General features: G+C 51.0%; 63 non-coding genes and 2 pseudogenes across 63 annotated transcripts; all 65 read right to left on the bottom strand.

Annotated features, from left to right (window-relative positions):
- Nucleotides 1-159: 159 nt before the first annotated feature.
- On the bottom strand, nt 160-280 carry LOC127759747 (5S ribosomal RNA). The gene has a single exon (XR_008014966.1). It is a non-coding gene; the product is annotated as a 5S ribosomal RNA (ribosomal RNA).
- Nucleotides 281-485: 205 nt separating this feature from the next.
- LOC127759745 (5S ribosomal RNA) lies at nt 486-604 on the bottom strand. Its single transcript, XR_008014964.1, has one exon. It is a non-coding gene; the product is annotated as a 5S ribosomal RNA (ribosomal RNA).
- A 207-nt stretch (nt 605-811) lies between these two features.
- Nucleotides 812-930, bottom strand: LOC127759738 (5S ribosomal RNA). The gene has a single exon (XR_008014957.1). It is a non-coding gene; the product is annotated as a 5S ribosomal RNA (ribosomal RNA).
- Nucleotides 931-1,136: 206 nt separating this feature from the next.
- Nucleotides 1,137-1,255, bottom strand: LOC127759737 (5S ribosomal RNA). The gene has a single exon (XR_008014956.1). It is a non-coding gene; the product is annotated as a 5S ribosomal RNA (ribosomal RNA).
- A 206-nt stretch (nt 1,256-1,461) lies between these two features.
- LOC127759736 (5S ribosomal RNA) lies at nt 1,462-1,580 on the bottom strand. The gene has a single exon (XR_008014955.1). It is a non-coding gene; the product is annotated as a 5S ribosomal RNA (ribosomal RNA).
- A 206-nt stretch (nt 1,581-1,786) lies between these two features.
- Nucleotides 1,787-1,905, bottom strand: LOC127759735 (5S ribosomal RNA). The gene has a single exon (XR_008014954.1). It is a non-coding gene; the product is annotated as a 5S ribosomal RNA (ribosomal RNA).
- Nucleotides 1,906-2,111: 206 nt separating this feature from the next.
- On the bottom strand, nt 2,112-2,230 carry LOC127759798 (5S ribosomal RNA). The gene has a single exon (XR_008015015.1). It is a non-coding gene; the product is annotated as a 5S ribosomal RNA (ribosomal RNA).
- Nucleotides 2,231-2,436: 206 nt separating this feature from the next.
- LOC127759797 (5S ribosomal RNA) lies at nt 2,437-2,555 on the bottom strand. The gene has a single exon (XR_008015014.1). It is a non-coding gene; the product is annotated as a 5S ribosomal RNA (ribosomal RNA).
- A 206-nt stretch (nt 2,556-2,761) lies between these two features.
- LOC127759796 (5S ribosomal RNA) lies at nt 2,762-2,880 on the bottom strand. Its single transcript, XR_008015013.1, has one exon. It is a non-coding gene; the product is annotated as a 5S ribosomal RNA (ribosomal RNA).
- Nucleotides 2,881-3,086: 206 nt separating this feature from the next.
- LOC127759795 (5S ribosomal RNA) lies at nt 3,087-3,205 on the bottom strand. The gene has a single exon (XR_008015012.1). It is a non-coding gene; the product is annotated as a 5S ribosomal RNA (ribosomal RNA).
- Nucleotides 3,206-3,411: 206 nt separating this feature from the next.
- Nucleotides 3,412-3,530, bottom strand: LOC127759794 (5S ribosomal RNA). Its single transcript, XR_008015011.1, has one exon. It is a non-coding gene; the product is annotated as a 5S ribosomal RNA (ribosomal RNA).
- Nucleotides 3,531-3,736: 206 nt separating this feature from the next.
- Nucleotides 3,737-3,855, bottom strand: LOC127759792 (5S ribosomal RNA). Its single transcript, XR_008015009.1, has one exon. It is a non-coding gene; the product is annotated as a 5S ribosomal RNA (ribosomal RNA).
- A 206-nt stretch (nt 3,856-4,061) lies between these two features.
- Nucleotides 4,062-4,180, bottom strand: LOC127759791 (5S ribosomal RNA). Its single transcript, XR_008015008.1, has one exon. It is a non-coding gene; the product is annotated as a 5S ribosomal RNA (ribosomal RNA).
- Nucleotides 4,181-4,386: 206 nt separating this feature from the next.
- LOC127759790 (5S ribosomal RNA) lies at nt 4,387-4,505 on the bottom strand. Its single transcript, XR_008015007.1, has one exon. It is a non-coding gene; the product is annotated as a 5S ribosomal RNA (ribosomal RNA).
- A 206-nt stretch (nt 4,506-4,711) lies between these two features.
- On the bottom strand, nt 4,712-4,830 carry LOC127759789 (5S ribosomal RNA). Its single transcript, XR_008015006.1, has one exon. It is a non-coding gene; the product is annotated as a 5S ribosomal RNA (ribosomal RNA).
- Nucleotides 4,831-5,036: 206 nt separating this feature from the next.
- On the bottom strand, nt 5,037-5,155 carry LOC127759788 (5S ribosomal RNA). The gene has a single exon (XR_008015005.1). It is a non-coding gene; the product is annotated as a 5S ribosomal RNA (ribosomal RNA).
- Nucleotides 5,156-5,361: 206 nt separating this feature from the next.
- Nucleotides 5,362-5,480, bottom strand: LOC127759787 (5S ribosomal RNA). The gene has a single exon (XR_008015004.1). It is a non-coding gene; the product is annotated as a 5S ribosomal RNA (ribosomal RNA).
- A 206-nt stretch (nt 5,481-5,686) lies between these two features.
- Nucleotides 5,687-5,805, bottom strand: LOC127759786 (5S ribosomal RNA). The gene has a single exon (XR_008015003.1). It is a non-coding gene; the product is annotated as a 5S ribosomal RNA (ribosomal RNA).
- A 205-nt stretch (nt 5,806-6,010) lies between these two features.
- Nucleotides 6,011-6,129, bottom strand: LOC127759785 (5S ribosomal RNA). Its single transcript, XR_008015002.1, has one exon. It is a non-coding gene; the product is annotated as a 5S ribosomal RNA (ribosomal RNA).
- Nucleotides 6,130-6,335: 206 nt separating this feature from the next.
- Nucleotides 6,336-6,454, bottom strand: LOC127759784 (5S ribosomal RNA). Its single transcript, XR_008015001.1, has one exon. It is a non-coding gene; the product is annotated as a 5S ribosomal RNA (ribosomal RNA).
- A 206-nt stretch (nt 6,455-6,660) lies between these two features.
- Nucleotides 6,661-6,779, bottom strand: LOC127759783 (5S ribosomal RNA). Its single transcript, XR_008015000.1, has one exon. It is a non-coding gene; the product is annotated as a 5S ribosomal RNA (ribosomal RNA).
- A 206-nt stretch (nt 6,780-6,985) lies between these two features.
- LOC127759781 (5S ribosomal RNA) lies at nt 6,986-7,104 on the bottom strand. Its single transcript, XR_008014998.1, has one exon. It is a non-coding gene; the product is annotated as a 5S ribosomal RNA (ribosomal RNA).
- A 206-nt stretch (nt 7,105-7,310) lies between these two features.
- On the bottom strand, nt 7,311-7,429 carry LOC127759780 (5S ribosomal RNA). The gene has a single exon (XR_008014997.1). It is a non-coding gene; the product is annotated as a 5S ribosomal RNA (ribosomal RNA).
- A 206-nt stretch (nt 7,430-7,635) lies between these two features.
- Nucleotides 7,636-7,754, bottom strand: LOC127759779 (5S ribosomal RNA). The gene has a single exon (XR_008014996.1). It is a non-coding gene; the product is annotated as a 5S ribosomal RNA (ribosomal RNA).
- Nucleotides 7,755-7,960: 206 nt separating this feature from the next.
- On the bottom strand, nt 7,961-8,079 carry LOC127759778 (5S ribosomal RNA). Its single transcript, XR_008014995.1, has one exon. It is a non-coding gene; the product is annotated as a 5S ribosomal RNA (ribosomal RNA).
- A 206-nt stretch (nt 8,080-8,285) lies between these two features.
- LOC127759777 (5S ribosomal RNA) lies at nt 8,286-8,404 on the bottom strand. Its single transcript, XR_008014994.1, has one exon. It is a non-coding gene; the product is annotated as a 5S ribosomal RNA (ribosomal RNA).
- A 206-nt stretch (nt 8,405-8,610) lies between these two features.
- Nucleotides 8,611-8,729, bottom strand: LOC127759776 (5S ribosomal RNA). Its single transcript, XR_008014993.1, has one exon. It is a non-coding gene; the product is annotated as a 5S ribosomal RNA (ribosomal RNA).
- A 206-nt stretch (nt 8,730-8,935) lies between these two features.
- Nucleotides 8,936-9,054, bottom strand: LOC127759775 (5S ribosomal RNA). Its single transcript, XR_008014992.1, has one exon. It is a non-coding gene; the product is annotated as a 5S ribosomal RNA (ribosomal RNA).
- A 206-nt stretch (nt 9,055-9,260) lies between these two features.
- LOC127759774 (5S ribosomal RNA) lies at nt 9,261-9,379 on the bottom strand. Its single transcript, XR_008014991.1, has one exon. It is a non-coding gene; the product is annotated as a 5S ribosomal RNA (ribosomal RNA).
- Nucleotides 9,380-9,585: 206 nt separating this feature from the next.
- Nucleotides 9,586-9,704, bottom strand: LOC127759773 (5S ribosomal RNA). Its single transcript, XR_008014990.1, has one exon. It is a non-coding gene; the product is annotated as a 5S ribosomal RNA (ribosomal RNA).
- Nucleotides 9,705-9,910: 206 nt separating this feature from the next.
- On the bottom strand, nt 9,911-10,029 carry LOC127759772 (5S ribosomal RNA). Its single transcript, XR_008014989.1, has one exon. It is a non-coding gene; the product is annotated as a 5S ribosomal RNA (ribosomal RNA).
- Nucleotides 10,030-10,235: 206 nt separating this feature from the next.
- LOC127759770 (5S ribosomal RNA) lies at nt 10,236-10,354 on the bottom strand. Its single transcript, XR_008014987.1, has one exon. It is a non-coding gene; the product is annotated as a 5S ribosomal RNA (ribosomal RNA).
- Nucleotides 10,355-10,560: 206 nt separating this feature from the next.
- Nucleotides 10,561-10,679, bottom strand: LOC127759769 (5S ribosomal RNA). Its single transcript, XR_008014986.1, has one exon. It is a non-coding gene; the product is annotated as a 5S ribosomal RNA (ribosomal RNA).
- Nucleotides 10,680-10,885: 206 nt separating this feature from the next.
- LOC127759768 (5S ribosomal RNA) lies at nt 10,886-11,004 on the bottom strand. The gene has a single exon (XR_008014985.1). It is a non-coding gene; the product is annotated as a 5S ribosomal RNA (ribosomal RNA).
- Nucleotides 11,005-11,210: 206 nt separating this feature from the next.
- Nucleotides 11,211-11,329, bottom strand: LOC127759767 (5S ribosomal RNA). The gene has a single exon (XR_008014984.1). It is a non-coding gene; the product is annotated as a 5S ribosomal RNA (ribosomal RNA).
- Nucleotides 11,330-11,535: 206 nt separating this feature from the next.
- On the bottom strand, nt 11,536-11,654 carry LOC127759766 (5S ribosomal RNA). Its single transcript, XR_008014983.1, has one exon. It is a non-coding gene; the product is annotated as a 5S ribosomal RNA (ribosomal RNA).
- Nucleotides 11,655-11,860: 206 nt separating this feature from the next.
- On the bottom strand, nt 11,861-11,979 carry LOC127759765 (5S ribosomal RNA). The gene has a single exon (XR_008014982.1). It is a non-coding gene; the product is annotated as a 5S ribosomal RNA (ribosomal RNA).
- Nucleotides 11,980-12,185: 206 nt separating this feature from the next.
- On the bottom strand, nt 12,186-12,304 carry LOC127759764 (5S ribosomal RNA). The gene has a single exon (XR_008014981.1). It is a non-coding gene; the product is annotated as a 5S ribosomal RNA (ribosomal RNA).
- A 206-nt stretch (nt 12,305-12,510) lies between these two features.
- LOC127759763 (5S ribosomal RNA) lies at nt 12,511-12,629 on the bottom strand. The gene has a single exon (XR_008014980.1). It is a non-coding gene; the product is annotated as a 5S ribosomal RNA (ribosomal RNA).
- Nucleotides 12,630-12,835: 206 nt separating this feature from the next.
- LOC127759762 (5S ribosomal RNA) lies at nt 12,836-12,954 on the bottom strand. Its single transcript, XR_008014979.1, has one exon. It is a non-coding gene; the product is annotated as a 5S ribosomal RNA (ribosomal RNA).
- A 206-nt stretch (nt 12,955-13,160) lies between these two features.
- LOC127759761 (5S ribosomal RNA) lies at nt 13,161-13,279 on the bottom strand. Its single transcript, XR_008014978.1, has one exon. It is a non-coding gene; the product is annotated as a 5S ribosomal RNA (ribosomal RNA).
- A 206-nt stretch (nt 13,280-13,485) lies between these two features.
- LOC127759759 (5S ribosomal RNA) lies at nt 13,486-13,604 on the bottom strand. The gene has a single exon (XR_008014976.1). It is a non-coding gene; the product is annotated as a 5S ribosomal RNA (ribosomal RNA).
- A 206-nt stretch (nt 13,605-13,810) lies between these two features.
- On the bottom strand, nt 13,811-13,929 carry LOC127759758 (5S ribosomal RNA). The gene has a single exon (XR_008014975.1). It is a non-coding gene; the product is annotated as a 5S ribosomal RNA (ribosomal RNA).
- A 206-nt stretch (nt 13,930-14,135) lies between these two features.
- On the bottom strand, nt 14,136-14,254 carry LOC127759757 (5S ribosomal RNA). Its single transcript, XR_008014974.1, has one exon. It is a non-coding gene; the product is annotated as a 5S ribosomal RNA (ribosomal RNA).
- Nucleotides 14,255-14,460: 206 nt separating this feature from the next.
- Nucleotides 14,461-14,579, bottom strand: LOC127759756 (5S ribosomal RNA). Its single transcript, XR_008014973.1, has one exon. It is a non-coding gene; the product is annotated as a 5S ribosomal RNA (ribosomal RNA).
- Nucleotides 14,580-14,785: 206 nt separating this feature from the next.
- Nucleotides 14,786-14,904, bottom strand: LOC127759755 (5S ribosomal RNA). The gene has a single exon (XR_008014972.1). It is a non-coding gene; the product is annotated as a 5S ribosomal RNA (ribosomal RNA).
- Nucleotides 14,905-15,110: 206 nt separating this feature from the next.
- On the bottom strand, nt 15,111-15,229 carry LOC127759754 (5S ribosomal RNA). Its single transcript, XR_008014971.1, has one exon. It is a non-coding gene; the product is annotated as a 5S ribosomal RNA (ribosomal RNA).
- Nucleotides 15,230-15,435: 206 nt separating this feature from the next.
- Nucleotides 15,436-15,554, bottom strand: LOC127759753 (5S ribosomal RNA). The gene has a single exon (XR_008014970.1). It is a non-coding gene; the product is annotated as a 5S ribosomal RNA (ribosomal RNA).
- Nucleotides 15,555-15,760: 206 nt separating this feature from the next.
- Nucleotides 15,761-15,879, bottom strand: LOC127759752 (5S ribosomal RNA). Its single transcript, XR_008014969.1, has one exon. It is a non-coding gene; the product is annotated as a 5S ribosomal RNA (ribosomal RNA).
- A 206-nt stretch (nt 15,880-16,085) lies between these two features.
- On the bottom strand, nt 16,086-16,204 carry LOC127759751 (5S ribosomal RNA). The gene has a single exon (XR_008014968.1). It is a non-coding gene; the product is annotated as a 5S ribosomal RNA (ribosomal RNA).
- Nucleotides 16,205-16,410: 206 nt separating this feature from the next.
- On the bottom strand, nt 16,411-16,529 carry LOC127759740 (5S ribosomal RNA). Its single transcript, XR_008014959.1, has one exon. It is a non-coding gene; the product is annotated as a 5S ribosomal RNA (ribosomal RNA).
- Nucleotides 16,530-16,735: 206 nt separating this feature from the next.
- LOC127759793 (5S ribosomal RNA) lies at nt 16,736-16,854 on the bottom strand. The gene has a single exon (XR_008015010.1). It is a non-coding gene; the product is annotated as a 5S ribosomal RNA (ribosomal RNA).
- Nucleotides 16,855-17,060: 206 nt separating this feature from the next.
- Nucleotides 17,061-17,179, bottom strand: LOC127759782 (5S ribosomal RNA). The gene has a single exon (XR_008014999.1). It is a non-coding gene; the product is annotated as a 5S ribosomal RNA (ribosomal RNA).
- Nucleotides 17,180-17,385: 206 nt separating this feature from the next.
- On the bottom strand, nt 17,386-17,504 carry LOC127759771 (5S ribosomal RNA). The gene has a single exon (XR_008014988.1). It is a non-coding gene; the product is annotated as a 5S ribosomal RNA (ribosomal RNA).
- A 206-nt stretch (nt 17,505-17,710) lies between these two features.
- LOC127759760 (5S ribosomal RNA) lies at nt 17,711-17,829 on the bottom strand. The gene has a single exon (XR_008014977.1). It is a non-coding gene; the product is annotated as a 5S ribosomal RNA (ribosomal RNA).
- A 206-nt stretch (nt 17,830-18,035) lies between these two features.
- Nucleotides 18,036-18,154, bottom strand: LOC127759741 (5S ribosomal RNA). The gene has a single exon (XR_008014960.1). It is a non-coding gene; the product is annotated as a 5S ribosomal RNA (ribosomal RNA).
- A 386-nt stretch (nt 18,155-18,540) lies between these two features.
- LOC127759739 (5S ribosomal RNA) lies at nt 18,541-18,659 on the bottom strand. Its single transcript, XR_008014958.1, has one exon. It is a non-coding gene; the product is annotated as a 5S ribosomal RNA (ribosomal RNA).
- Nucleotides 18,660-18,865: 206 nt separating this feature from the next.
- Nucleotides 18,866-18,984, bottom strand: LOC127759734 (5S ribosomal RNA). Its single transcript, XR_008014953.1, has one exon. It is a non-coding gene; the product is annotated as a 5S ribosomal RNA (ribosomal RNA).
- A 207-nt stretch (nt 18,985-19,191) lies between these two features.
- LOC127759748 (5S ribosomal RNA) lies at nt 19,192-19,311 on the bottom strand. Its single transcript, XR_008014967.1, has one exon. It is a non-coding gene; the product is annotated as a 5S ribosomal RNA (ribosomal RNA).
- A 206-nt stretch (nt 19,312-19,517) lies between these two features.
- On the bottom strand, nt 19,518-19,635 carry LOC127759743 (5S ribosomal RNA). Its single transcript, XR_008014962.1, has one exon. It is a non-coding gene; the product is annotated as a 5S ribosomal RNA (ribosomal RNA).
- A 207-nt stretch (nt 19,636-19,842) lies between these two features.
- LOC127759742 (5S ribosomal RNA) lies at nt 19,843-19,960 on the bottom strand. Its single transcript, XR_008014961.1, has one exon. It is a non-coding gene; the product is annotated as a 5S ribosomal RNA (ribosomal RNA).
- Nucleotides 19,961-20,168: 208 nt separating this feature from the next.
- LOC127759746 (5S ribosomal RNA) lies at nt 20,169-20,284 on the bottom strand. Its single transcript, XR_008014965.1, has one exon. It is a non-coding gene; the product is annotated as a 5S ribosomal RNA (ribosomal RNA).
- Nucleotides 20,285-20,502: 218 nt separating this feature from the next.
- On the bottom strand, nt 20,503-20,631 carry LOC127759750 (5S ribosomal RNA; annotated as a pseudogene).
- Nucleotides 20,632-21,021: 390 nt separating this feature from the next.
- Nucleotides 21,022-21,136, bottom strand: LOC127759749 (5S ribosomal RNA; annotated as a pseudogene).
- Nucleotides 21,137-21,339: 203 nt separating this feature from the next.
- On the bottom strand, nt 21,340-21,457 carry LOC127759744 (5S ribosomal RNA). Its single transcript, XR_008014963.1, has one exon. It is a non-coding gene; the product is annotated as a 5S ribosomal RNA (ribosomal RNA).
- Between the last annotated feature and the right edge of the window lie 236 nt (nt 21,458-21,693).

The following is a 21,693-nucleotide window of genomic DNA, read 5'->3' as shown; positions in this document are numbered from 1 at the left end:
ACTTTCTATACGGACTCGGAATCAGTCAAATGATATATCCACGACATCTACAGAAAATGTTCAAACATCCTATTCTCCTCAGCTCCCGCCCAATGATGCGGCCAACACGAGGGACGCAGCGGCGCGAGTCAAAGAGGGGAGAGAGAGACGACAAAAGGAGGGATGCAACACGAGGACTTCCCAGGAGGGTCACCCATCCTAGTACTAACTCTCGCCCAGCACGCTTAACTTCGGAGTTCTGATGGGATCCGGTGCTTTAAGTGCTGGTATGATCGCATCCGATATGTCTAGGCGTCATTCGGATGTCATTTCTTAAAATAGGCGTAACTTTCTCATACGGACTCGGAATCAGGCAAATGATATCTCACGGACATCTACAGAAAATGTTACAATCCGATTCTCCGCATCTCTCGCCCAAGGAGCGGCACAACACGAGGGACGCAGCGGCGCGAGTCAAAAGAGGGAGAGAGAGACGACAAAAAGGAGGGATGCAACACGAGGACTTCCCAGGAGGTCACCATCCTAGTACTACTCTCGCCCAAGCACGCTTAACTTCGGAGTTCTGATGGGATACCGGTGCTTTAGTGCTGGTATGATCGCATCCGATATGTCTAGGCGTCATTCGGATGTCATTTCTTAAAATAGGCGTAACTTTCTCATACGGACTCGGAATCAGGCAAATGATATATCCACGGACATCTACAGAAAATGTTACATCCGATTCTCCGCAGCTCTCCGCCCAAGGAGCGGCACAACACGAGGGACGCAGCGGCGCGAGTCAAAAGAGGGGAGAGAGAGACGACAAAAAGGAGGGATGCAACACGAGGACTTCCCAGGAGGTCACCCATCCTAGTACTACTCTCGCCCAAGCACGCTTAACTTCGGAGTTCTGATGGGATCCGGTGCTTTAGTGCTGGTATGATCGCATCCGATATGTCTAGGCGTCATTCGGATGTCATTTCTTAAAATAGGCGTAACTTTCTCATACGGACTCGGAATCAGGCAAATGATATATCCACGGACATCTACAGAAAATGTTACATCCGATTCTCCGCAGCTCTCGCCCAAGGAGCGGCACAACACGAGGGACGCAGCGGCGCGAGTCAAAAGAGGGGAGAGAGAGACGACAAAAAGGAGGGATGCAACACGAGGACTTCCCAGGAGGTCACCCATCCTAGTACTACTCTCGCCCAAGCACGCTTAACTTCGGAGTTCTGATGGGATCCGGTGCTTTAGTGCTGGTATGATCGCATCCGATATGTCTAGGCGTCATTCGGATGTCATTTCTTAAAATAGGCGTAACTTTCTCATACGGACTCGGAATCAGGCAAATGATATATCCACGGACATCTACAGAAAATGTTACATCCGATTCTCCGCAGCTCTCGCCCAAGGAGCGGCACAACACGAGGGACGCAGCGGCGCGAGTCAAAAGAGGGGAGAGAGAGACGACAAAAAGGAGGGATGCAACACGAGGACTTCCCAGGAGGTCACCCATCCTAGTACTACTCTCGCCCAAGCACGCTTAACTTCGGAGTTCTGATGGGATCCGGTGCTTTAGTGCTGGTATGATCGCATCCGATATGTCTAGGCGTCATTCGGATGTCATTTCTTAAAATAGGCGTAACTTTCTCATACGGACTCGGAATCAGGCAAATGATATATCCACGGACATCTACAGAAAATGTTACATCCGATTCTCCGCAGCTCTCGCCCAAGGAGCGGCACAACACGAGGGACGCAGCGGCGCGAGTCAAAAGAGGGGAGAGAGAGACGACAAAAAGGAGGGATGCAACACGAGGACTTCCCAGGAGGTCACCCATCCTAGTACTACTCTCGCCCAAGCACGCTTAACTTCGGAGTTCTGATGGGATCCGGTGCTTTAGTGCTGGTATGATCGCATCCGATATGTCTAGGCGTCATTCGGATGTCATTTCTTAAAATAGGCGTAACTTTCTCATACGGACTCGGAATCAGGCAAATGATATATCCACGGACATCTACAGAAAATGTTACATCCGATTCTCCGCAGCTCTCGCCCAAGGAGCGGCACAACACGAGGGACGCAGCGGCGCGAGTCAAAAGAGGGGAGAGAGAGACGACAAAAAGGAGGGATGCAACACGAGGACTTCCCAGGAGGTCACCCATCCTAGTACTACTCTCGCCCAAGCACGCTTAACTTCGGAGTTCTGATGGGATCCGGTGCTTTAGTGCTGGTATGATCGCATCCGATATGTCTAGGCGTCATTCGGATGTCATTTCTTAAAATAGGCGTAACTTTCTCATACGGACTCGGAATCAGGCAAATGATATATCCACGGACATCTACAGAAAATGTTACATCCGATTCTCCGCAGCTCTCGCCCAAGGAGCGGCACAACACGAGGGACGCAGCGGCGCGAGTCAAAAGAGGGGAGAGAGAGACGACAAAAAGGAGGGATGCAACACGAGGACTTCCCAGGAGGTCACCCATCCTAGTACTACTCTCGCCCAAGCACGCTTAACTTCGGAGTTCTGATGGGATCCGGTGCTTTAGTGCTGGTATGATCGCATCCGATATGTCTAGGCGTCATTCGGATGTCATTTCTTAAAATAGGCGTAACTTTCTCATACGGACTCGGAATCAGGCAAATGATATATCCACGGACATCTACAGAAAATGTTACATCCGATTCTCCGCAGCTCTCGCCCAAGGAGCGGCACAACACGAGGGACGCAGCGGCGCGAGTCAAAAGAGGGGAGAGAGAGACGACAAAAAGGAGGGATGCAACACGAGGACTTCCCAGGAGGTCACCCATCCTAGTACTACTCTCGCCCAAGCACGCTTAACTTCGGAGTTCTGATGGGATCCGGTGCTTTAGTGCTGGTATGATCGCATCCGATATGTCTAGGCGTCATTCGGATGTCATTTCTTAAAATAGGCGTAACTTTCTCATACGGACTCGGAATCAGGCAAATGATATATCCACGGACATCTACAGAAAATGTTACATCCGATTCTCCGCAGCTCTCGCCCAAGGAGCGGCACAACACGAGGGACGCAGCGGCGCGAGTCAAAAGAGGGGAGAGAGAGACGACAAAAAGGAGGGATGCAACACGAGGACTTCCCAGGAGGTCACCCATCCTAGTACTACTCTCGCCCAAGCACGCTTAACTTCGGAGTTCTGATGGGATCCGGTGCTTTAGTGCTGGTATGATCGCATCCGATATGTCTAGGCGTCATTCGGATGTCATTTCTTAAAATAGGCGTAACTTTCTCATACGGACTCGGAATCAGGCAAATGATATATCCACGGACATCTACAGAAAATGTTACATCCGATTCTCCGCAGCTCTCGCCCAAGGAGCGGCACAACACGAGGGACGCAGCGGCGCGAGTCAAAAGAGGGGAGAGAGAGACGACAAAAAGGAGGGATGCAACACGAGGACTTCCCAGGAGGTCACCCATCCTAGTACTACTCTCGCCCAAGCACGCTTAACTTCGGAGTTCTGATGGGATCCGGTGCTTTAGTGCTGGTATGATCGCATCCGATATGTCTAGGCGTCATTCGGATGTCATTTCTTAAAATAGGCGTAACTTTCTCATACGGACTCGGAATCAGGCAAATGATATATCCACGGACATCTACAGAAAATGTTACATCCGATTCTCCGCAGCTCTCGCCCAAGGAGCGGCACAACACGAGGGACGCAGCGGCGCGAGTCAAAAGAGGGGAGAGAGAGACGACAAAAAGGAGGGATGCAACACGAGGACTTCCCAGGAGGTCACCCATCCTAGTACTACTCTCGCCCAAGCACGCTTAACTTCGGAGTTCTGATGGGATCCGGTGCTTTAGTGCTGGTATGATCGCATCCGATATGTCTAGGCGTCATTCGGATGTCATTTCTTAAAATAGGCGTAACTTTCTCATACGGACTCGGAATCAGGCAAATGATATATCCACGGACATCTACAGAAAATGTTACATCCGATTCTCCGCAGCTCTCGCCCAAGGAGCGGCACAACACGAGGGACGCAGCGGCGCGAGTCAAAAGAGGGGAGAGAGAGACGACAAAAAGGAGGGATGCAACACGAGGACTTCCCAGGAGGTCACCCATCCTAGTACTACTCTCGCCCAAGCACGCTTAACTTCGGAGTTCTGATGGGATCCGGTGCTTTAGTGCTGGTATGATCGCATCCGATATGTCTAGGCGTCATTCGGATGTCATTTCTTAAAATAGGCGTAACTTTCTCATACGGACTCGGAATCAGGCAAATGATATATCCACGGACATCTACAGAAAATGTTACATCCGATTCTCCGCAGCTCTCGCCCAAGGAGCGGCACAACACGAGGGACGCAGCGGCGCGAGTCAAAAGAGGGGAGAGAGAGACGACAAAAAGGAGGGATGCAACACGAGGACTTCCCAGGAGGTCACCCATCCTAGTACTACTCTCGCCCAAGCACGCTTAACTTCGGAGTTCTGATGGGATCCGGTGCTTTAGTGCTGGTATGATCGCATCCGATATGTCTAGGCGTCATTCGGATGTCATTTCTTAAAATAGGCGTAACTTTCTCATACGGACTCGGAATCAGGCAAATGATATATCCACGGACATCTACAGAAAATGTTACATCCGATTCTCCGCAGCTCTCGCCCAAGGAGCGGCACAACACGAGGGACGCAGCGGCGCGAGTCAAAAGAGGGGAGAGAGAGACGACAAAAAGGAGGGATGCAACACGAGGACTTCCCAGGAGGTCACCCATCCTAGTACTACTCTCGCCCAAGCACGCTTAACTTCGGAGTTCTGATGGGATCCGGTGCTTTAGTGCTGGTATGATCGCATCCGATATGTCTAGGCGTCATTCGGATGTCATTTCTTAAAATAGGCGTAACTTTCTCATACGGACTCGGAATCAGGCAAATGATATATCCACGGACATCTACAGAAAATGTTACATCCGATTCTCCGCAGCTCTCGCCCAAGGAGCGGCACAACACGAGGGACGCAGCGGCGCGAGTCAAAAGAGGGGAGAGAGAGACGACAAAAAGGAGGGATGCAACACGAGGACTTCCCAGGAGGTCACCCATCCTAGTACTACTCTCGCCCAAGCACGCTTAACTTCGGAGTTCTGATGGGATCCGGTGCTTTAGTGCTGGTATGATCGCATCCGATATGTCTAGGCGTCATTCGGATGTCATTTCTTAAAATAGGCGTAACTTTCTCATACGGACTCGGAATCAGGCAAATGATATATCCACGGACATCTACAGAAAATGTTACATCCGATTCTCCGCAGCTCTCGCCCAAGGAGCGGCACAACACGAGGGACGCAGCGGCGCGAGTCAAAAGAGGGGAGAGAGAGACGACAAAAAGGAGGGATGCAACACGAGGACTTCCCAGGAGGTCACCCATCCTAGTACTACTCTCGCCCAAGCACGCTTAACTTCGGAGTTCTGATGGGATCCGGTGCTTTAGTGCTGGTATGATCGCATCCGATATGTCTAGGCGTCATTCGGATGTCATTTCTTAAAATAGGCGTAACTTTCTCATACGGACTCGGAATCAGGCAAATGATATATCCACGGACATCTACAGAAAATGTTACATCCGATTCTCCGCAGCTCTCGCCCAAGGAGCGGCACAACACGAGGGACGCAGCGGCGCGAGTCAAAAGAGGGGAGAGAGAGACGACAAAAAGGAGGGATGCAACACGAGGACTTCCCAGGAGGTCACCCATCCTAGTACTACTCTCGCCCAAGCACGCTTAACTTCGGAGTTCTGATGGGATCCGGTGCTTTAGTGCTGGTATGATCGCATCCGATATGTCTAGGCGTCATTCGGATGTCATTTCTTAAAATAGGCGTAACTTTCTCATACGGACTCGGAATCAGGCAAATGATATATCCACGGACATCTACAGAAAATGTTACATCCGATTCTCCGCAGCTCTCGCCCAAGGAGCGGCACAACACGAGGGACGCAGCGGCGCGAGTCAAAAGAGGGGAGAGAGAGACGACAAAAGGAGGGATGCAACACGAGGACTTCCCAGGAGGTCACCCATCCTAGTACTACTCTCGCCCAAGCACGCTTAACTTCGGAGTTCTGATGGGATCCGGTGCTTTAGTGCTGGTATGATCGCATCCGATATGTCTAGGCGTCATTCGGATGTCATTTCTTAAAATAGGCGTAACTTTCTCATACGGACTCGGAATCAGGCAAATGATATATCCACGGACATCTACAGAAAATGTTACATCCGATTCTCCGCAGCTCTCGCCCAAGGAGCGGCACAACACGAGGGACGCAGCGGCGCGAGTCAAAAGAGGGGAGAGAGAGACGACAAAAAGGAGGGATGCAACACGAGGACTTCCCAGGAGGTCACCCATCCTAGTACTACTCTCGCCCAAGCACGCTTAACTTCGGAGTTCTGATGGGATCCGGTGCTTTAGTGCTGGTATGATCGCATCCGATATGTCTAGGCGTCATTCGGATGTCATTTCTTAAAATAGGCGTAACTTTCTCATACGGACTCGGAATCAGGCAAATGATATATCCACGGACATCTACAGAAAATGTTACATCCGATTCTCCGCAGCTCTCGCCCAAGGAGCGGCACAACACGAGGGACGCAGCGGCGCGAGTCAAAAGAGGGGAGAGAGAGACGACAAAAAGGAGGGATGCAACACGAGGACTTCCCAGGAGGTCACCCATCCTAGTACTACTCTCGCCCAAGCACGCTTAACTTCGGAGTTCTGATGGGATCCGGTGCTTTAGTGCTGGTATGATCGCATCCGATATGTCTAGGCGTCATTCGGATGTCATTTCTTAAAATAGGCGTAACTTTCTCATACGGACTCGGAATCAGGCAAATGATATATCCACGGACATCTACAGAAAATGTTACATCCGATTCTCCGCAGCTCTCGCCCAAGGAGCGGCACAACACGAGGGACGCAGCGGCGCGAGTCAAAAGAGGGGAGAGAGAGACGACAAAAAGGAGGGATGCAACACGAGGACTTCCCAGGAGGTCACCCATCCTAGTACTACTCTCGCCCAAGCACGCTTAACTTCGGAGTTCTGATGGGATCCGGTGCTTTAGTGCTGGTATGATCGCATCCGATATGTCTAGGCGTCATTCGGATGTCATTTCTTAAAATAGGCGTAACTTTCTCATACGGACTCGGAATCAGGCAAATGATATATCCACGGACATCTACAGAAAATGTTACATCCGATTCTCCGCAGCTCTCGCCCAAGGAGCGGCACAACACGAGGGACGCAGCGGCGCGAGTCAAAAGAGGGGAGAGAGAGACGACAAAAAGGAGGGATGCAACACGAGGACTTCCCAGGAGGTCACCCATCCTAGTACTACTCTCGCCCAAGCACGCTTAACTTCGGAGTTCTGATGGGATCCGGTGCTTTAGTGCTGGTATGATCGCATCCGATATGTCTAGGCGTCATTCGGATGTCATTTCTTAAAATAGGCGTAACTTTCTCATACGGACTCGGAATCAGGCAAATGATATATCCACGGACATCTACAGAAAATGTTACATCCGATTCTCCGCAGCTCTCGCCCAAGGAGCGGCACAACACGAGGGACGCAGCGGCGCGAGTCAAAAGAGGGGAGAGAGAGACGACAAAAAGGAGGGATGCAACACGAGGACTTCCCAGGAGGTCACCCATCCTAGTACTACTCTCGCCCAAGCACGCTTAACTTCGGAGTTCTGATGGGATCCGGTGCTTTAGTGCTGGTATGATCGCATCCGATATGTCTAGGCGTCATTCGGATGTCATTTCTTAAAATAGGCGTAACTTTCTCATACGGACTCGGAATCAGGCAAATGATATATCCACGGACATCTACAGAAAATGTTACATCCGATTCTCCGCAGCTCTCGCCCAAGGAGCGGCACAACACGAGGGACGCAGCGGCGCGAGTCAAAAGAGGGGAGAGAGAGACGACAAAAAGGAGGGATGCAACACGAGGACTTCCCAGGAGGTCACCCATCCTAGTACTACTCTCGCCCAAGCACGCTTAACTTCGGAGTTCTGATGGGATCCGGTGCTTTAGTGCTGGTATGATCGCATCCGATATGTCTAGGCGTCATTCGGATGTCATTTCTTAAAATAGGCGTAACTTTCTCATACGGACTCGGAATCAGGCAAATGATATATCCACGGACATCTACAGAAAATGTTACATCCGATTCTCCGCAGCTCTCGCCCAAGGAGCGGCACAACACGAGGGACGCAGCGGCGCGAGTCAAAAGAGGGGAGAGAGAGACGACAAAAAGGAGGGATGCAACACGAGGACTTCCCAGGAGGTCACCCATCCTAGTACTACTCTCGCCCAAGCACGCTTAACTTCGGAGTTCTGATGGGATCCGGTGCTTTAGTGCTGGTATGATCGCATCCGATATGTCTAGGCGTCATTCGGATGTCATTTCTTAAAATAGGCGTAACTTTCTCATACGGACTCGGAATCAGGCAAATGATATATCCACGGACATCTACAGAAAATGTTACATCCGATTCTCCGCAGCTCTCGCCCAAGGAGCGGCACAACACGAGGGACGCAGCGGCGCGAGTCAAAAGAGGGGAGAGAGAGACGACAAAAAGGAGGGATGCAACACGAGGACTTCCCAGGAGGTCACCCATCCTAGTACTACTCTCGCCCAAGCACGCTTAACTTCGGAGTTCTGATGGGATCCGGTGCTTTAGTGCTGGTATGATCGCATCCGATATGTCTAGGCGTCATTCGGATGTCATTTCTTAAAATAGGCGTAACTTTCTCATACGGACTCGGAATCAGGCAAATGATATATCCACGGACATCTACAGAAAATGTTACATCCGATTCTCCGCAGCTCTCGCCCAAGGAGCGGCACAACACGAGGGACGCAGCGGCGCGAGTCAAAAGAGGGGAGAGAGAGACGACAAAAAGGAGGGATGCAACACGAGGACTTCCCAGGAGGTCACCCATCCTAGTACTACTCTCGCCCAAGCACGCTTAACTTCGGAGTTCTGATGGGATCCGGTGCTTTAGTGCTGGTATGATCGCATCCGATATGTCTAGGCGTCATTCGGATGTCATTTCTTAAAATAGGCGTAACTTTCTCATACGGACTCGGAATCAGGCAAATGATATATCCACGGACATCTACAGAAAATGTTACATCCGATTCTCCGCAGCTCTCGCCCAAGGAGCGGCACAACACGAGGGACGCAGCGGCGCGAGTCAAAAGAGGGGAGAGAGAGACGACAAAAAGGAGGGATGCAACACGAGGACTTCCCAGGAGGTCACCCATCCTAGTACTACTCTCGCCCAAGCACGCTTAACTTCGGAGTTCTGATGGGATCCGGTGCTTTAGTGCTGGTATGATCGCATCCGATATGTCTAGGCGTCATTCGGATGTCATTTCTTAAAATAGGCGTAACTTTCTCATACGGACTCGGAATCAGGCAAATGATATATCCACGGACATCTACAGAAAATGTTACATCCGATTCTCCGCAGCTCTCGCCCAAGGAGCGGCACAACACGAGGGACGCAGCGGCGCGAGTCAAAAGAGGGGAGAGAGAGACGACAAAAAGGAGGGATGCAACACGAGGACTTCCCAGGAGGTCACCCATCCTAGTACTACTCTCGCCCAAGCACGCTTAACTTCGGAGTTCTGATGGGATCCGGTGCTTTAGTGCTGGTATGATCGCATCCGATATGTCTAGGCGTCATTCGGATGTCATTTCTTAAAATAGGCGTAACTTTCTCATACGGACTCGGAATCAGGCAAATGATATATCCACGGACATCTACAGAAAATGTTACATCCGATTCTCCGCAGCTCTCGCCCAAGGAGCGGCACAACACGAGGGACGCAGCGGCGCGAGTCAAAAGAGGGGAGAGAGAGACGACAAAAAGGAGGGATGCAACACGAGGACTTCCCAGGAGGTCACCCATCCTAGTACTACTCTCGCCCAAGCACGCTTAACTTCGGAGTTCTGATGGGATCCGGTGCTTTAGTGCTGGTATGATCGCATCCGATATGTCTAGGCGTCATTCGGATGTCATTTCTTAAAATAGGCGTAACTTTCTCATACGGACTCGGAATCAGGCAAATGATATATCCACGGACATCTACAGAAAATGTTACATCCGATTCTCCGCAGCTCTCGCCCAAGGAGCGGCACAACACGAGGGACGCAGCGGCGCGAGTCAAAAGAGGGGAGAGAGAGACGACAAAAAGGAGGGATGCAACACGAGGACTTCCCAGGAGGTCACCCATCCTAGTACTACTCTCGCCCAAGCACGCTTAACTTCGGAGTTCTGATGGGATCCGGTGCTTTAGTGCTGGTATGATCGCATCCGATATGTCTAGGCGTCATTCGGATGTCATTTCTTAAAATAGGCGTAACTTTCTCATACGGACTCGGAATCAGGCAAATGATATATCCACGGACATCTACAGAAAATGTTACATCCGATTCTCCGCAGCTCTCGCCCAAGGAGCGGCACAACACGAGGGACGCAGCGGCGCGAGTCAAAAGAGGGGAGAGAGAGACGACAAAAAGGAGGGATGCAACACGAGGACTTCCCAGGAGGTCACCCATCCTAGTACTACTCTCGCCCAAGCACGCTTAACTTCGGAGTTCTGATGGGATCCGGTGCTTTAGTGCTGGTATGATCGCATCCGATATGTCTAGGCGTCATTCGGATGTCATTTCTTAAAATAGGCGTAACTTTCTCATACGGACTCGGAATCAGGCAAATGATATATCCACGGACATCTACAGAAAATGTTACATCCGATTCTCCGCAGCTCTCGCCCAAGGAGCGGCACAACACGAGGGACGCAGCGGCGCGAGTCAAAAGAGGGGAGAGAGAGACGACAAAAAGGAGGGATGCAACACGAGGACTTCCCAGGAGGTCACCCATCCTAGTACTACTCTCGCCCAAGCACGCTTAACTTCGGAGTTCTGATGGGATCCGGTGCTTTAGTGCTGGTATGATCGCATCCGATATGTCTAGGCGTCATTCGGATGTCATTTCTTAAAATAGGCGTAACTTTCTCATACGGACTCGGAATCAGGCAAATGATATATCCACGGACATCTACAGAAAATGTTACATCCGATTCTCCGCAGCTCTCGCCCAAGGAGCGGCACAACACGAGGGACGCAGCGGCGCGAGTCAAAAGAGGGGAGAGAGAGACGACAAAAAGGAGGGATGCAACACGAGGACTTCCCAGGAGGTCACCCATCCTAGTACTACTCTCGCCCAAGCACGCTTAACTTCGGAGTTCTGATGGGATCCGGTGCTTTAGTGCTGGTATGATCGCATCCGATATGTCTAGGCGTCATTCGGATGTCATTTCTTAAAATAGGCGTAACTTTCTCATACGGACTCGGAATCAGGCAAATGATATATCCACGGACATCTACAGAAAATGTTACATCCGATTCTCCGCAGCTCTCGCCCAAGGAGCGGCACAACACGAGGGACGCAGCGGCGCGAGTCAAAAGAGGGGAGAGAGAGACGACAAAAAGGAGGGATGCAACACGAGGACTTCCCAGGAGGTCACCCATCCTAGTACTACTCTCGCCCAAGCACGCTTAACTTCGGAGTTCTGATGGGATCCGGTGCTTTAGTGCTGGTATGATCGCATCCGATATGTCTAGGCGTCATTCGGATGTCATTTCTTAAAATAGGCGTAACTTTCTCATACGGACTCGGAATCAGGCAAATGATATATCCACGGACATCTACAGAAAATGTTACATCCGATTCTCCGCAGCTCTCGCCCAAGGAGCGGCACAACACGAGGGACGCAGCGGCGCGAGTCAAAAGAGGGGAGAGAGAGACGACAAAAAGGAGGGATGCAACACGAGGACTTCCCAGGAGGTCACCCATCCTAGTACTACTCTCGCCCAAGCACGCTTAACTTCGGAGTTCTGATGGGATCCGGTGCTTTAGTGCTGGTATGATCGCATCCGATATGTCTAGGCGTCATTCGGATGTCATTTCTTAAAATAGGCGTAACTTTCTCATACGGACTCGGAATCAGGCAAATGATATATCCACGGACATCTACAGAAAATGTTACATCCGATTCTCCGCAGCTCTCGCCCAAGGAGCGGCACAACACGAGGGACGCAGCGGCGCGAGTCAAAAGAGGGGAGAGAGAGACGACAAAAAGGAGGGATGCAACACGAGGACTTCCCAGGAGGTCACCCATCCTAGTACTACTCTCGCCCAAGCACGCTTAACTTCGGAGTTCTGATGGGATCCGGTGCTTTAGTGCTGGTATGATCGCATCCGATATGTCTAGGCGTCATTCGGATGTCATTTCTTAAAATAGGCGTAACTTTCTCATACGGACTCGGAATCAGGCAAATGATATATCCACGGACATCTACAGAAAATGTTACATCCGATTCTCCGCAGCTCTCGCCCAAGGAGCGGCACAACACGAGGGACGCAGCGGCGCGAGTCAAAAGAGGGGAGAGAGAGACGACAAAAAGGAGGGATGCAACACGAGGACTTCCCAGGAGGTCACCCATCCTAGTACTACTCTCGCCCAAGCACGCTTAACTTCGGAGTTCTGATGGGATCCGGTGCTTTAGTGCTGGTATGATCGCATCCGATATGTCTAGGCGTCATTCGGATGTCATTTCTTAAAATAGGCGTAACTTTCTCATACGGACTCGGAATCAGGCAAATGATATATCCACGGACATCTACAGAAAATGTTACATCCGATTCTCCGCAGCTCTCGCCCAAGGAGCGGCACAACACGAGGGACGCAGCGGCGCGAGTCAAAAGAGGGGAGAGAGAGACGACAAAAAGGAGGGATGCAACACGAGGACTTCCCAGGAGGTCACCCATCCTAGTACTACTCTCGCCCAAGCACGCTTAACTTCGGAGTTCTGATGGGATCCGGTGCTTTAGTGCTGGTATGATCGCATCCGATATGTCTAGGCGTCATTCGGATGTCATTTCTTAAAATAGGCGTAACTTTCTCATACGGACTCGGAATCAGGCAAATGATATATCCACGGACATCTACAGAAAATGTTACATCCGATTCTCCGCAGCTCTCGCCCAAGGAGCGGCACAACACGAGGGACGCAGCGGCGCGAGTCAAAAGAGGGGAGAGAGAGACGACAAAAAGGAGGGATGCAACACGAGGACTTCCCAGGAGGTCACCCATCCTAGTACTACTCTCGCCCAAGCACGCTTAACTTCGGAGTTCTGATGGGATCCGGTGCTTTAGTGCTGGTATGATCGCATCCGATATGTCTAGGCGTCATTCGGATGTCATTTCTTAAAATAGGCGTAACTTTCTCATACGGACTCGGAATCAGGCAAATGATATATCCACGGACATCTACAGAAAATGTTACATCCGATTCTCCGCAGCTCTCGCCCAAGGAGCGGCACAACACGAGGGACGCAGCGGCGCGAGTCAAAAGAGGGGAGAGAGAGACGACAAAAAGGAGGGATGCAACACGAGGACTTCCCAGGAGGTCACCCATCCTAGTACTACTCTCGCCCAAGCACGCTTAACTTCGGAGTTCTGATGGGATCCGGTGCTTTAGTGCTGGTATGATCGCATCCGATATGTCTAGGCGTCATTCGGATGTCATTTCTTAAAATAGGCGTAACTTTCTCATACGGACTCGGAATCAGGCAAATGATATATCCACGGACATCTACAGAAAATGTTACATCCGATTCTCCGCAGCTCTCGCCCAAGGAGCGGCACAACACGAGGGACGCAGCGGCGCGAGTCAAAAGAGGGGAGAGAGAGACGACAAAAAGGAGGGATGCAACACGAGGACTTCCCAGGAGGTCACCCATCCTAGTACTACTCTCGCCCAAGCACGCTTAACTTCGGAGTTCTGATGGGATCCGGTGCTTTAGTGCTGGTATGATCGCATCCGATATGTCTAGGCGTCATTCGGATGTCATTTCTTAAAATAGGCGTAACTTTCTCATACGGACTCGGAATCAGGCAAATGATATATCCACGGACATCTACAGAAAATGTTACATCCGATTCTCCGCAGCTCTCGCCCAAGGAGCGGCACAACACGAGGGACGCAGCGGCGCGAGTCAAAAGAGGGGAGAGAGAGACGACAAAAAGGAGGGATGCAACACGAGGACTTCCCAGGAGGTCACCCATCCTAGTACTACTCTCGCCCAAGCACGCTTAACTTCGGAGTTCTGATGGGATCCGGTGCTTTAGTGCTGGTATGATCGCATCCGATATGTCTAGGCGTCATTCGGATGTCATTTCTTAAAATAGGCGTAACTTTCTCATACGGACTCGGAATCAGGCAAATGATATATCCACGGACATCTACAGAAAATGTTACATCCGATTCTCCGCAGCTCTCGCCCAAGGAGCGGCACAACACGAGGGACGCAGCGGCGCGAGTCAAAAGAGGGGAGAGAGAGACGACAAAAAGGAGGGATGCAACACGAGGACTTCCCAGGAGGTCACCCATCCTAGTACTACTCTCGCCCAAGCACGCTTAACTTCGGAGTTCTGATGGGATCCGGTGCTTTAGTGCTGGTATGATCGCATCCGATATGTCTAGGCGTCATTCGGATGTCATTTCTTAAAATAGGCGTAACTTTCTCATACGGACTCGGAATCAGGCAAATGATATATCCACGGACATCTACAGAAAATGTTACATCCGATTCTCCGCAGCTCTCGCCCAAGGAGCGGCACAACACGAGGGACGCAGCGGCGCGAGTCAAAAGAGGGGAGAGAGAGACGACAAAAAGGAGGGATGCAACACGAGGACTTCCCAGGAGGTCACCCATCCTAGTACTACTCTCGCCCAAGCACGCTTAACTTCGGAGTTCTGATGGGATCCGGTGCTTTAGTGCTGGTATGATCGCATCCGATATGTCTAGGCGTCATTCGGATGTCATTTCTTAAAATAGGCGTAACTTTCTCATACGGACTCGGAATCAGGCAAATGATATATCCACGGACATCTACAGAAAATGTTACATCCGATTCTCCGCAGCTCTCGCCCAAGGAGCGGCACAACACGAGGGACGCAGCGGCGCGAGTCAAAAGAGGGGAGAGAGAGACGACAAAAAGGAGGGATGCAACACGAGGACTTCCCAGGAGGTCACCCATCCTAGTACTACTCTCGCCCAAGCACGCTTAACTTCGGAGTTCTGATGGGATCCGGTGCTTTAGTGCTGGTATGATCGCATCCGATATGTCTAGGCGTCATTCGGATGTCATTTCTTAAAATAGGCGTAACTTTCTCATACGGACTCGGAATCAGGCAAATGATATATCCACGGACATCTACAGAAAATGTTACATCCGATTCTCCGCAGCTCTCGCCCAAGGAGCGGCACAACACGAGGGACGCAGCGGCGCGAGTCAAAAGAGGGGAGAGAGAGACGACAAAAAGGAGGGATGCAACACGAGGACTTCCCAGGAGGTCACCCATCCTAGTACTACTCTCGCCCAAGCACGCTTAACTTCGGAGTTCTGATGGGATCCGGTGCTTTAGTGCTGGTATGATCGCATCCGATATGTCTAGGCGTCATTCGGATGTCATTTCTTAAAATAGGCGTAACTTTCTCATACGGACTCGGAATCAGGCAAATGATATATCCACGGACATCTACAGAAAATGTTACATCCGATTCTCCGCAGCTCTCGCCCAAGGAGCGGCACAACACGAGGGACGCAGCGGCGCGAGTCAAAAGAGGGGAGAGAGAGACGACAAAAAGGAGGGATGCAACACGAGGACTTCCCAGGAGGTCACCCATCCTAGTACTACTCTCGCCCAAGCACGCTTAACTTCGGAGTTCTGATGGGATCCGGTGCTTTAGTGCTGGTATGATCGCATCCGATATGTCTAGGCGTCATTCGGATGTCATTTCTTAAAATAGGCGTAACTTTCTCATACGGACTCGGAATCAGGCAAATGATATATCCACGGACATCTACAGAAAATGTTACATCCGATTCTCCGCAGCTCTCGCCCAAGGAGCGGCACAACACGAGGGACGCAGCGGCGCGAGTCAAAAGAGGGGAGAGAGAGACGACAAAAAGGAGGGATGCAACACGAGGACTTCCCAGGAGGTCACCCATCCTAGTACTACTCTCGCCCAAGCACGCTTAACTTCGGAGTTCTGATGGGATCCGGTGCTTTAGTGCTGGTATGATCGCATCCGATATGTCTAGGCGTCATTCGGATGTCATTTCTTAAAATAGGCGTAACTTTCTCATACGGACTCGGAATCAGGCAAATGATATATCCACGGACATCTACAGAAAATGTTACATCCGATTCTCCGCAGCTCTCGCCCAAGGAGCGGCACAACACGAGGGACGCAGCGGCGCGAGTCAAAAGAGGGGAGAGAGAGACGACAAAAAGGAGGGATGCAACACGAGGACTTCCCAGGAGGTCACCCATCCTAGTACTACTCTCGCCCAAGCACGCTTAACTTCGGAGTTCTGATGGGATCCGGTGCTTTAGTGCTGGTATGATCGCATCCGATATGTCTAGGCGTCATTCGGATGTCATTTCTTAAAATAGGCGTAACTTTCTCATACGGACTCGGAATCAGGCAAATGATATATCCACGGACATCTACAGAAAATGTTACATCCGATTCTCCGCAGCTCTCGCCCAAGGAGCGGCACAACACGAGGGACGCAGCGGCGCGAGTCAAAAGAGGGGAGAGAGAGACGACAAAAAGGAGGGATGCAACACGAGGACTTCCCAGGAGGTCACCCATCCTAGTACTACTCTCGCCCAAGCACGCTTAACTTCGGAGTTCTGATGGGATCCGGTGCTTTAGTGCTGGTATGATCGCATCCGATATGTCTAGGCGTCATTCGGATGTCATTTCTTAAAATAGGCGTAACTTTCTCATACGGACTCGGAATCAGGCAAATGATATATCCACGGACATCTACAGAAAATGTTACATCCGATTCTCCGCAGCTCTCGCCCAAGGAGCGGCACAACACGAGGGACGCAGCGGCGCGAGTCAAAAGAGGGGAGAGAGAGACGACAAAAAGGAGGGATGCAACACGAGGACTTCCCAGGAGGTCACCCATCCTAGTACTACTCTCGCCCAAGCACGCTTAACTTCGGAGTTCTGATGGGATCCGGTGCTTTAGTGCTGGTATGATCGCATCCGATATGTCTAGGCGTCATTCGGATGTCATTTCTTAAAATAGGCGTAACTTTCTCATACGGACTCGGAATCAGGCAAATGATATATCCACGGACATCTACAGAAAATGTTACATCCGATTCTCCGCAGCTCTCGCCCAAGGAGCGGCACAACACGAGGGACGCAGCGGCGCGAGTCAAAAGAGGGGAGAGAGAGACGACAAAAAGGAGGGATGCAACACGAGGACTTCCCAGGAGGTCACCCATCCTAGTACTACTCTCGCCCAAGCACGCTTAACTTCGGAGTTCTGATGGGATCCGGTGCTTTAGTGCTGGTATGATCGCATCCGATATGTCTAGGCGTCATTCGGATGTCATTTCTTAAAATAGGCGTAACTTTCTCATACGGACTCGGAATCAGGCAAATGATATATCCACGGACATCTACAGAAAATGTTACATCCGATTCTCCGCAGCTCTCGCCCAAGGAGCGGCACAACACGAGGGACGCAGCGGCGCGAGTCAAAAGAGGGGAGAGAGAGACGACAAAAAGGAGGGATGCAACACGAGGACTTCCCAGGAGGTCACCCATCCTAGTACTACTCTCGCCCAAGCACGCTTAACTTCGGAGTTCTGATGGGATCCGGTGCTTTAGTGCTGGTATGATCGCATCCGATATGTCTAGGCGTCATTCGGATGTCATTTCTTAAAATAGGCGTAACTTTCTCATACGGACTCGGAATCAGGCAAATGATATATCCACGGACATCTACAGAAAATGTTACATCCGATTCTCCGCAGCTCTCGCCCAAGGAGCGGCACAACACGAGGGACGCAGCGGCGCGAGTCAAAAGAGGGGAGAGAGAGACGACAAAAAGGAGGGATGCAACACGAGGACTTCCCAGGAGGTCACCCATCCTAGTACTACTCTCACCCAAGCACGCTTAACTTCGGAGTTCTGATGGGATCCGGTGCTTTAGTGCTGGTATGATCGCATCCGATATGATTAGGCATCATTCGGATGTCATTTCTTAAAATAGGCGTAACTTTCTCATACGGACTCGGAATCAGGCAAATGATATATCCACTGACATCTACAGAAAATGTTACATCCGATTCTCCGCAGCTCTCGCCCAAGGAGCGACACAACACGTGGGACGTAGCGGCCCGAGTCAAAAGAGGGGAGAGAGAGATCATTCGGATGTCATTTCTTAAAATAGGCGTAACTTTCTCATACGGACTCGGAATCAGGCAAATGATATATCCACTGACATCTACAGAAAATGTTACATCCGATTCTCCGCAGCTCTCGCCCAAGGAGCGACACAACACGTGGGACGTAGCGGCCCGAGTCAAAAGAGGGGAGAGAGAGACGACAAAAAGGAGGGATGCAACACGAGGACTTCCCAGGAGGTCACCCATCCTAGTACTACTCTCGCCCAAGCACGCTTTACTTCGGAGTTCTGATGGGATCCGGTGCTTTAGTGCTGGTATGATCGCATCCGATATGTCTAGGCGTCATTCGGATGTCATTTCTTAAAATAGGCGTAACTTTCTCATACGGACTCGGAATCAGGCAAATGATATATCCACGGACATCTACAGAAAATGTTACATCCGATTCTCCGCAGCTCTCGCCCAAGGAGCGCCACAACACGAGGGACGCAGCGGCGCGAGTCAAAAGAGGGGAGAGAGAGACGACAAAAAGGAGGGATGCAACACGAGGACTTCCCAGGAGGTCACCCATCCTAGTACTACTCTCGCCCAAGCACGCTTAACTTCGGAGTTCTGATGGGATCCGGTGCTTTAGTGCTGGTATGATCGCATCCGATATGTCTAGGCGTCATTCGGATGTCATTTCTTAAAATAGGCGTAACTTTCTCATACGGACTCGGAATCAGGCAAATGATATATCCACGGACATCTACAGAAAATGTTACATCCGATTCTCCGCAGCTCTCGCCCAAGGAGCGGCACAACACGAGGGACGCAGCGGCGCGAGTCAAAAGAGGGGAGAGAGAGACGACAAAAAGGAGGGATGGCAACACGAGGACTTCCCAGGAGGTCACCCATCCTAGTACTACTACTCCGCCCAAGCACGCTTACTTCGGAGTTCTGATGGGATCCGGTGCTTTAGTGCTGGTATGATCGCATCCGATATGTCTAGGCGTCATTCGGATGTCATTTCTTAAATAGGCGTAACTTTCTCATACGGACTCGGAATCAGGCAAATGATATATCCACGGACATCTACAGAAAATGTTACATCCGATTCTCCGCAGCTCTCGCCCAAGGAGCGGCACAACACGAGGGACGCAGCGGCGCGAGGTCAAAAGAGGGGAGAGAGAGACGACAAAAAGGAGGGATGCAACACGAGGACTTCCCAGGAGGTCACCCATCCTAGTACTACTCTCGCCCAAGCACGCTTACTTCGGAGTTCTGATGGGATCCGGTGCTTTAGTGCTGGTATGATCGCATCCGATATGTCTAGGCGTCATTCGGATGTCATTTCTTAAAATAGGCGTACTTTCTCATACGGACTCGGAATCAGGCAAATGATATATCCACGGACATCTACAGAAAATGTTACATCCGATTCTCCGCAGCTCTCGCCCAAGGAGCGGCACAACACGAGGGACGCAGCGGCGCGAGTCAAAAGAGGGGAGAGAGAGAGACGACAAAAAGGAGGGATGCAACACGAGGACTTCCCAGGAGGCACCCATCCTAGTACTACTCTCGCCCAAGCACGCTTAACTTCGGAGTTCTGATGGGATCCGGTGCTTTAGTGCTGGTATGATCGCATCCGATATGTCTAGGCGTCATTCGGATGTCATTTCTTAAAATAGGCGTAACTTTCTCATACGGACTCGGAATCAGGCAAATGATATATCCACGGACATCTACAGAAATGTTACATCCGATTCTCCGCAGCTCTCGCCCAAGGAGCGGCACACAACACGAGGGACGCAGCGGCGCGAGTCAAAAGAGGGAGAGAGAGAGACGACAAAAAGGAGGGATGCAACACGAGGACTCCCAGGAGGTCACCATCCTAGTACTACTCTCGCCCAAGCACGCTTAACTTCGGAGTTCTGATGGGATCCGGTGCTTAGTGCTGGTATGATCGCATCCGATATGTCTAGGCGTCCATTCGGATGTCATTCCTTAAAATAGGGCGTAACTTTCTCATACGGACTCGGAATCAGGCAAATGATCTATCCCGCGGACATCTACAGAAAATGTTACATCCTCTTCTCCGCAGCTCTTCGCCACGGAGCGAGACACCACAGAGGGGACGCAGCCGGCGCGAGTCAAAGAGGAGGGGATGAGAGAGACGACAAAAGAGGAGGGATTTGCTCACACGGAGGACTTCCCAGGAGGTCACCCATCCTAGTAACTTGTACTCTCAGCCCACAAGGCACGCTTAACTTCGGAGTTCTGATGGGATCCGGTGCTTTAGTGCTGGTATGATCGCATCCGATATGATTAGGCATCATTCGGATGTCATTTCTTAAAATAGGCGTAACTTTCTCATACGGACTCGGAATCAGGCAAATGATATATCCACTGACATCTACAGAAAATGTTACATCCGATTCTCCGCAGCTCTCGCCCAAGGAGCGACACAACACGTGGGACGTAGCGGCCCGAGTCAAAAGAGGGGAGAGAGAGATCATTCGGATGTCATTTCTTAAAATAGGCGTAACTTTCTCATACGGACTCGGAATCAGGCAAATGATATATCCACTGACATCTACAGAAAATGTTACATCCGATTCTCCGCAGCTCTCGCCCAAGGAGCGACACAACACGTGGGACGTAGCGGCCGAGTCAAAAAAGGGGGGAGAGGAGAGACGACGACAAAAGGAGGGATGCAACACGAGGACTTCCCAGGAGGTCACCCATCCTAGTACTACTCTCGCCCAAGCACGCTTTACTTCGGAGTTCTGATGGGATCGGTGCTTAGTGGGTATGATCGCATCCGATATGTCTAGGCGTCATTCGGATGTCATTCTTAAAATAGGCGTAACTTTCTCATACGGACTCGTAATCAGGCAAATGATATATCCACGGACATCTACAGAAAATGTTACATCCGATTCTCCGCAGCTCTCGCCAAAGGAGCGACACACACGAGGGACACAGCGGCGCGAGTCAAAGAGGGGAGAGAGAGACGACAAAAAGGAGGGATGCAACACGAGGACTTCCCAGGAGGTCACCCATCCTAGTACTCTCTCGCCCAAGCACGCTTTACGTCGGAGTTCTGATGGGATCCGGTGCTTTAGTGCTGGTATGATCGCATCCGATATGTCAAGGCGTCATTCGGATGTCATTTCTTAAAATAGGCGTAACTTTCTCATACGGACTCGGAATCAGGCAAATGATATATCCACGGACATCTACAGAAAATGTTACATCCGATTCTCCGCAGCTCTCGCCCAAGGAGCGACACAACACGAGGGACGCAACACGAGGGACGCAGCGGCGCGAGTCAAAAGAGGGGAGAGAGAGACGACAAAAAGGAGGGATGCAACACGAGG

Source organism: Oryza glaberrima, unplaced genomic scaffold (genome assembly GCF_000147395.1).
Source record: "Oryza glaberrima unplaced genomic scaffold, OglaRS2 ChrUN-Ctg77, whole genome shotgun sequence".
NCBI lineage: Eukaryota > Viridiplantae > Streptophyta > Magnoliopsida > Poales > Poaceae > Oryza > Oryza glaberrima.
Note: the sequence above shows the minus strand (reverse complement) of the source record. Positions and strands in the feature narration are given on the sequence as shown.